We start from the raw sequence: 8793 nt of genomic DNA, 5'->3' as shown, positions 1-8793 counted from the left end.
AGTGTCGGAGAGGCCACTACCTCTCTAGGCAATTGGTTCCATTGTCATATGGCCTTCTTGATTCCTGGTCTCGAATACAGCTTTTGAACACTGATAACCTTCCAAGAACTGAGCAGGGAGATCAGGGTGGGGGACATCTGTGGCCGTCCAGATGCTGGTGGACTCCAACTCCCATCAGCCCTGGCAGCCACCAGGGATGATTGGAATTGTGGCCTTCCAGATGTTGGTCCCCAGCCCTGACAAAGGCGCGTTGCTGTACCGCTCAAGCCATGTAGTGAATCTGCTCTCCAAGGGAAGAGCAAAAGGGCTAGAGCTCTCAAATGTTCCCAGAGCTGGCTCTACGCAGGCACAGAGCCTGCCTGTGAGACCGCGCACTTGTCGAGCACCACTTGGAGGCAAGTGGCCTGCCTTGCCTCTGCTGGTCCAAGACAAGCCTACCTGCCAACTCCTTCATCCAAGTGTTAGCCTTTTCTTGCTCCTGGGGAGCACTTTTTGGAGAGCCGCTGCTTTAAGCGCGGTGCTTGGTGTGGGATTGCCAGGCATCTGTAACATAATCTGGATGCTTGTATGCCAAGTGTGATCATGGCAGTGATTGCGACATCTGTGTCTATAACACGAGGATTAACATGCGCTGCTTTGCTGGAAGGGGCCTGTGTTCTTTGGACTCTTCCCGGTCTGGCGTTTAAGTGCAACTGAGTAGGAATTGGCTGCAAAACCACAGACGGGGCAGAGTTTGGTCACACCTGGCACAGCTTTCGATGCAGGGCTCACAAGCGCCAAACCTGCTTCCATGTGAGCGTCCGACTCTTTGCTGGTTCCAATGCTGCAGGTCCAGTCAACCTGGGTCATCTTTGGGGCATTCCTTCCAAGCCACCCTAAGCACTGAGCAGCTTGTCCCTTGCTTCTGTAGGAAAGCAGAAGTTGCTGCAAGGTGTGGAGAGAGTGAAACACTCTTACTGATGCTTCAGCCCCACAACATTGCTCGCCAGTTCATTTCTAGCACAATTCAAGGTGCTCATGCTTGTGTTTAAAACCCTAACTGACAGGCCCCAAATATCGGAGGGACAGCCTTCTTCCCTATAGATCCTCTCGGGTGTTAGGATCAGTAGTTCTGCCACCCTCAGAAGCTCAGAGGGGGGGCAGCCCAGTATAGGGCGTTCTCTGGCAGCCCCTAAGTCCTGGAATCGTAGAGTCATAGAATGGTAGAGTTGGAAGGGGCCTTTAAGGCCATCAAGTCCAACCCCGTGCTCAGTGCTGGAATCCAGCTTAAAGCATACTCAATAGATGGCTGTCCAGCTGCCTCTTGGAACTCCCTCCTCACAGATGTGAGCCTGGCACCTTCATTATACAGCTTTCTTCATATGTGAAGATGCACCTCTTTACCCTGGCCTCGCCCGGACCTGTTGTAAACTTTGAAAGAGAAATCCTTGCCAAGGTAATGCAGACCCTGCAGAAAGAATAAGTGACGCAGATGAAGTATGGCAGCTTTCCCCAGCCTTGTGGCCTGTTTTGGACTACAGCTCCCGTTAGCTGGCTGGGGCTGATGGGAGTTGTAATCCGGAAAGGTGGAAGCCACGAGGCTGCGGAAGGCTGACATATGTTTTTCAATCAGCGTCTCTTAAACTAGGGAGCTCACATAAAAACAAACCCTTCCCAAGTCTTACACAACACATGCCGTGCATCAAAGGGCAAGAATGTAGGAATTTGCCAAGAGGTCTGCCTATCTTACCAAGCTCATTTCAGGTGGCACTCTGAATGTGTTCCCAAAACGAACAGACTACCTTAGGAGGTACGCTCTGTATGCGATGGGTACAAACACTTGCCAATATCATGGAGGAAGCAAACTTTGGCTCAGGCTGACCACCGTCCCTAGCAATATGCATGGGACTGAGAAGACCACAAAGCTCCAGCTGTAACCTAAGGCAGATTAAGCAACCACACCATTGTTGCTACTACCTCTTCTAATCAGTCATTAATGGTCTGGTTTGGTTTGAGATTGTTTTGTATAGCTTCATGCCTCTGCTGTCCTTGGGGAGGGGCAAGGAGTCAGCTGCATCTGTGAAGCACAAGCAGTTCTAGCGTTATGAGAGAGGGAGAAAAGCTTTTCTCTGTCTGCTTTCTCTGTGCCGTGCGTAATCTTATGCAATTCTATCATGTGACTCTCCTCTAAACTAAAAAGCCCCAAATGCTGCAAAACCTTCCCTCCTAGGGGAGTCACTCCATCCCCTTGAGAAAAGGGTGCAACATTTGGGGCTTTTTAGTTTAGAGGAAAGGTGAGAAACGGGGGCACCCTAACCATTGATATGCACTCAGCGCATTGATCTCTTTGGTGCCTTTGCAGATCTGTTTGCATCCCAGGGTGTGTCTGACATATGGGTTATTTGCCACTCTGTAGGTCCCTTTCAGAGAGCCAGTGTGGCATAGTGGTTAAGGTGTTGGACTATGACTTGGGAGAGCACGGTTCGAATCCCCACACAGCCATGAAGCTCACTGGGTGGCCTTGGGCCAGTCACTGCCTCTCAGCCTCAGAGGGAGGCAACGGTAAACCACCTCTGAATACCGCTTCCCATGAAAACCCTATTCATAGGGTTGCCGTAAGTCAGGATCAACTTGAAGGCAGTCTGTTTACATTTAGGTCCCTTTCAAATTGCGTTTTGGATAAGAATGGGGAACCGGTGGCTCTCTGGATGTTGTTAAGATTCCCAAGTCCCATCAGCCTCATTCAGCATGGACAGTGGTCAAGAATGATGGAAGTTGTAGTCCAACAGCACCTGAAGGGTGCCAGGCTCCCCATCCTTGATTTAGAAGAAGCCTGCTGTGAACTTCCCAGGATTAAGGACAGTTCTTCTCACTGAGTTAAATGTACTAGAAGCAGAGTGTACCTACTGAACGTGTGATTTGGAAGATGCTCGTTCCAGAGTCCCAGGAATGGTTACAAGCGCTGATGGAGATGAGATTTTGGCTAGAGGTGTCCTGTCTTCAGTGTAGCTTGCTCAGTCCCCAAGGTATGTGGCTGGCTACTGTTGAAAATAGGGCACAGAACTAGATGGACCCTCAGTCTGATCCAGCATGACAGTTCTAGCTAAATGAACTCTTCCTGTGAGAGGCACTGTGCCTCTGGAAAGGTGCTGGGGCCATGTGCCTCTGGGCTTCCTGCCTGCTAGGAACAACATTTTTCCAACCCAATACCTTTCAGCTTTTGTTGGGCAACACTATGCATCTGTCTGGGGCTGATGGGACTTCTAACAACAGCTGGATAGAACAGACATTTGGTGACAATAGGCACAGGTACTGAGCCACAGAAGGTGCAACTATGCAGGTTCCTGCCTCAGACCAATTGGGTGGTCTTAGGGGTTTCCTTAGCACATCGGACCAAATGTGTCACATAACAAGGATGCCCCACCTAGGAATGGTAGCTTATTCCCAGTAAATGCAAATAGCAGGTTGATTAATAGTCAAGAAATCGGAAGAAGGCTAGGACTGGGGAGGGCATCTATGAGGGAACTATAAAAGGTCCTCAAATGCAAAAATGTGTCGCTGAATACCAAAGTCAGGATCATTCAGACCATGGTATTCCCAATCTCTATGCATGGGTGTGAAAGTTGGACAGTGAAAAAAGCGGATAAGAGAAAAATCAACTCATTTGAAATGTGTTGGAGAAGAGCTTTGCGCATACCATGGATGTTAGAACAAATTAAACCAGAACTATCATCATAGTTTGGACACATCATGAGAAGATATGATTCACTAGACAGTAATGCTGGGAAAAACAGAAGGGAGTAGAAAAAGAGGAAAGCCAAATGAGATGGATTGATTCCATCAAGGAAGCCACAGACCTGAACTTGCAACAGGCTGATTCATAGGGTCGCCATAAGTCAAAATTGACTTGAAGGCACATAACAACAACAGGTTGTTTAAATTACTGGTGGACTGCATTGATTGGAAGGAGGCCTTTGTTCTTCCGGGGGGGGGGAATTAATGACTGATTAGAAGAGGTAGTAGCAACAATGGTGTGGTTGCTTAATCTGCCTTAGGTTACAGCTGGAGCTTTGTGGTCTTCTCAGTCCCATGCATATTGCTAGAGACGGTGGTCAGCCTGAGCCAAAGTTTGCTTCCTCCATGATATTGGCAAGTGTTTGTACCCATCGCATACAGAGCGTACCTCCTAAGGTAGTCTGTTAGTTTTGGGAACACATTCAGAGTGCCACCTGAAATGAGCTTGGTAAGATAGGCAGACCTCTTGGCAAACTCCTACATTCTTGCCCTTTGATGCACGGCATGTGTTGTGTAAGACTTGGGAAGGGTTTGTTTTTATGTGAGCTCCCTAGTTTAAGAGACGCTGATTGAAAAACGTTAAAACACACACACAATTTGAGGTTTTTCACTTTGCAAAAATAGAACATTGCACACCATGAATCACACAGAATTGAGGCTACATCACTTTAAATATAGCTGTGTTTTGTTTTGTCTCAGTCATCTGTTTTCTTAGATCTAGTGATGTGGTAAGCCAGGCTTGACTTTATTTTTTTGGTTTAAAATAAAATAATTCCAATTTCCCCGTGCTGGAATCCTGCTGCTACAAGGAGCTGAAACATTTAAAAACAGTATCAGCTGTGGGTAGTGCTGCCCAGCTAGAAGGAAACGGACAGTACAGAACAGTAGCCCTGTTGGAATTATTATTATTTATAATTTATTATTATTGATTTATATCTCCCCCTTCCAGCAGGAGCCCAGGGAGGCATGCTATGCCAGGAGATGAAAATCCACAGTTGGGCAAATCCCATTCAATGGGGCAAACAAAAGCCGTATCAGAGAATGTCATTTTGGCTAGTAATATATGCCGATATGGAAAATCAAACATGCGCAGGCAGTAGGGCCAAATAGTTTTGTTTCCCTAAAGAACTGGTGGTGCTGAATCCATTTTTGATGTTTGCCAAGCTCTATCTATCTTTAAAAATAAGAAAAGGATGCTAGAAATACAAGATAAATGCTAGATTTGTTTACAACTCTTACAATAAACTAGTTAGACTATTGTTTTCCCCATAATTTTGCTGTGTTGAATCCATTCATCACACATGTTGAATTCTGAGAAAAGTTCACAGCTACACAGTGCACTTAAAAAAGAGAGTTGCTGTCAACAAAGGCAGTTGCCTCCATTCATAGAACCCAGGAAGCTGCCTTATACTGAGTCAGATCACTTGGTCCATCTAGCTCAGTACTGTCCACACTGACTGGCAGTGGCTCTGCAAGGTTTTAGAGACAGGGAGTCCCTCCTAGTCTTTCCATTGGGGACTGAACCTGGGGCCTTCTGAATGCAACGCCGGTGCTGTACCACTGCGCTACGGCCGTTCTCAAAGAAGATAGTAATTAAATGTAATTTGCTGAGAGCCACTTAACATTTTTTTAAAAATACAACAGGCAGAAGAGTATTGTCCCAAGCTATTCTGAATCCTTTCGGAAGTCAAATGAAATGTTACTACATGTCACTAGATGCAGCAACATAATGCGGTCGTTTTGAAAGCATTCTTAGCATAAAGGCATCTGCTTGAAGGGCCACCATCATCACTGTGACAGCCATGGGAGGATCTGTGTTTTCAGGTGGCTGCACACAGACAGATGAGAAGTGGTACAGCTTTGCTCATACCATGGACTGAAAAAGACAAATAATTGGATGTTAGACCAAATTAAACCAGAACTATCACTAGAAGCTAAAATGATGAAACTGAGGTTATCATACTTGGACACATCATGAGAAGACATAATTCATTAGAAAAGATAATAATGCTGGGAAAAACAGAAGGGAGTAGAAAAAGTGGAAGGCCAAACAAGAGACAGATTGACCATAAAGGAAGCCACAGACCTGAACTTACAAGATCTGAACAGAGTGGTTCACGACAGATGCTGTTGGTGGTTGCCAATTCATAAGGTCGCCATAAGTCGTAATCGACTTGAAGGCACATAACAACAACACCTGCTGTGGGGACATGCACATCTTGTGGCACAGCTGCAAGTGACTGACTCTGTACATGAATGGAAGCAAACCCACAGATCTGTGGCTTTCCAGCAAACACCAAGTCGAGAGTGTACTCTGCAAAGTGAATGGGGCCAGAAATCAATTAAGAGGGGCCCAGGGTGTCATGGACAGTATGAATTCCTGAGCCACGACAGATGCAGGGGCCTCAGCATGGATGTTGAAATATAGCACAATCTCTAAGCGGGGGGCATCGCCATTACTATCAAGAGCACCTCCACCACCCCACACAGGGAGGCTTTTGAGTAGCAAGGTGCACAGTACACCAGCAGGAACGCGATGCTATTTTAGATGTTCATCACTAGGCGGGACTGTCAGGTAAGGCAAGTAGGTTGGTGTGATAACATAAGAAGAGCCTGCTGGATCAGGCCAAAGGGGTCCCATCCAGTCCAGCATCCTAACATAAGAACATAAGAAGAGCCTGCTGGATCAGGCCAGTGGCCCATCTAGTCCAGCATCCTGTTCTCACAGTGGCCAACCAGGTGCCTGGGGGAAGCCCGCAAGCAGGACCCGAGTGCAAGAACACTCTCCCCTCCTGAGGCTTCTGGCAACTGGTTTTCAGAAGCATGCTGCCTCTGACTAGGGTGGCAGAGCACAGCCATCATGGCTAGTAGCCATTGATAGCCCTGTCCTCCATGAATTTGTCTAATCTTCTTTTAAAGCCGTCTAAGCTGGTGGCCATTACTGCATCTTGTGGGAGCAAATTCCATAGTTTAACTATGCGTTGAGTAAAGAAGTACTTCCTTTTGTCTGTCCTGAATCTTCCAACATTCAGCTTCTTGGAATGTCCACGAGTTCTAGTATTATGAGAGAGGGAGAAGAACTTTTCTCTATCCACTTTCTCAATGCCATGCATAATTTTATACACCTCTATCATGTCTCCTCTGACCCGCCTTTTCTCTAAACTAAAAAGCCCCAAATGCTGCAACCTTTCCTCGTAAGGGAGTCGCTCCATCCCCTTGATCATTCTGGTTGCCCTCCTCTGAACCTTCTCCAACTCTATAATATCCTTTTTGAGATGAGGCGACCAGAACTGTACACAGTATTCCAAACGCGGCCGCACCATAGATTTATACAACAGCATTATGATATCGGCTGTCTTATTTTCAATACCTTTCCTAATTATCGCTAGCATGGAATTTGCCTTTTTCACAGCTGCCGCACACTGGGTCGACATTTTCATCGTGCTGTCCACTACAACCCCGAGGTCTCTCTCCTGGTCGGTCACCGCCAGTTCAGACCCCATGAGCGTATATGTGAAATTCAGATTTTTTGCTCCAATATGTATAATTCACACTTGTTTATATTGAATTGCATTTGCCATTTTTCCGCCCATTCACTCAGTTTGGAGAGGTCTTTTTGGAGCTCTTCGCAATCCCTTTTTGTTTTAACAACCCTGAACAATTTAGTGTCATCAGCAAACTTGGCCACTTCACTGCTCACTCCTAATTCTAGGTCATTAATGAACAAGTTGAAAAGTACAGGTCCCAATACCGATCCTTGAGGGACTCCACTTTCTACAGCCCTCCATTGGGAGAACTGTCCGTTTATTCCTACTCTCTGCTTTCTGCTTCTTAACCAATTCCTTATCCACAAGAGGACCTCTCCTCTTATTCCATGACTGCTAAGCTTCCTCAGAAGCCTTTGGTGAGGTACCTTGTCAAACGCTTTTTGAAAGTCTAAGTACACTATGTCCACTGGATCACCTCTATCTATATGCTTGTTGACACTCTCAAAGAATTCTAATAGATTACTGAGACAGGACTTTCCCCTGCAGAAGCCATGCTGGATCTGCCTCAGCAAGGCTTGTTCTTCTATGTGCTTAGTTAATCTAGCTTTAATCATACTTTCTACCAGTTTTCCAGGGACAGAAGTTAAGCTAACTGGCCTGTAATTTCCGGGATCCCCTCTGGATCCCTTTTTGAAGATTGGCGTTACATTTGCCACTTTCCAGTCCTCAGGCACGGAGGAGGACCCGAGGGACAAGTTACATATTTTAGTTAGCAGATCAGCAATTTCACATTTGAGTTCTTTGAGAACTCTCGGGTGGATGCCATCCGGGCCCGGTGATTTGTCAGTTTTTATATTGTCCATTAAGCCTAGAACTTCCTCTCTCGTTACCACTATTTGTCTCAGTTCCTCAGAATCCCTTCCTGCAAATGTTAGTTCAGGTTCAGGGATCTGCCCTATATCTTCCACTGTGAAGACAGATGCAAAGAATTCATTTAGCTTCTCTGCAATCTCCTTATCGTTCTTTAGTACACCTTTGACTCCCTTATCATCCAAGGGTCCAATCGTCTCCCTAGATGGTCTCCTGCTTTGAATGTATTTATAGAATTTTTTGTTGTTGGTTTTTATGTTCTTAGCAATGTGCTCCTCAAATTCTTTTTTAGCATCCCTTATTGTCTTCTTGCATTTCTTTTGCCAGAGTTTGTGTTCTTTTTTATTTTCTTCATTCGGACAAGACTTCCATTTTCTGAAGGAAGGCTTTTTGCCTCTAAGAGCTTCCTTGACTTTGCTCGTTAACCATGCTGGCCATCCTGGTCACACAGTCGTTAACCATCCTGGTCACACAGTGGCCAACCAGATGCCCCAATGGGAAGCCAACAAGCAGGTCCTGAGCGCAAGAGCACTCTCCCCTCCTGCGGTTTCCAGCAACTGGTATTCACAGTCATACTGCCCTGAATGTGGAGGCAGAGCCTAGCCGTCGTGGCTAGTAGCCATTGATGGCCTTACCCTCCATGAATTGGTCTAATCCTTTG

Source organism: Rhineura floridana, chromosome 4 (assembly GCF_030035675.1).
Source record: "Rhineura floridana isolate rRhiFlo1 chromosome 4, rRhiFlo1.hap2, whole genome shotgun sequence".
In the NCBI taxonomy this organism is placed as follows: Eukaryota; Metazoa; Chordata; class Lepidosauria; order Squamata; family Rhineuridae; genus Rhineura; species Rhineura floridana.
This window is presented reverse-complemented; position numbering follows the sequence as displayed.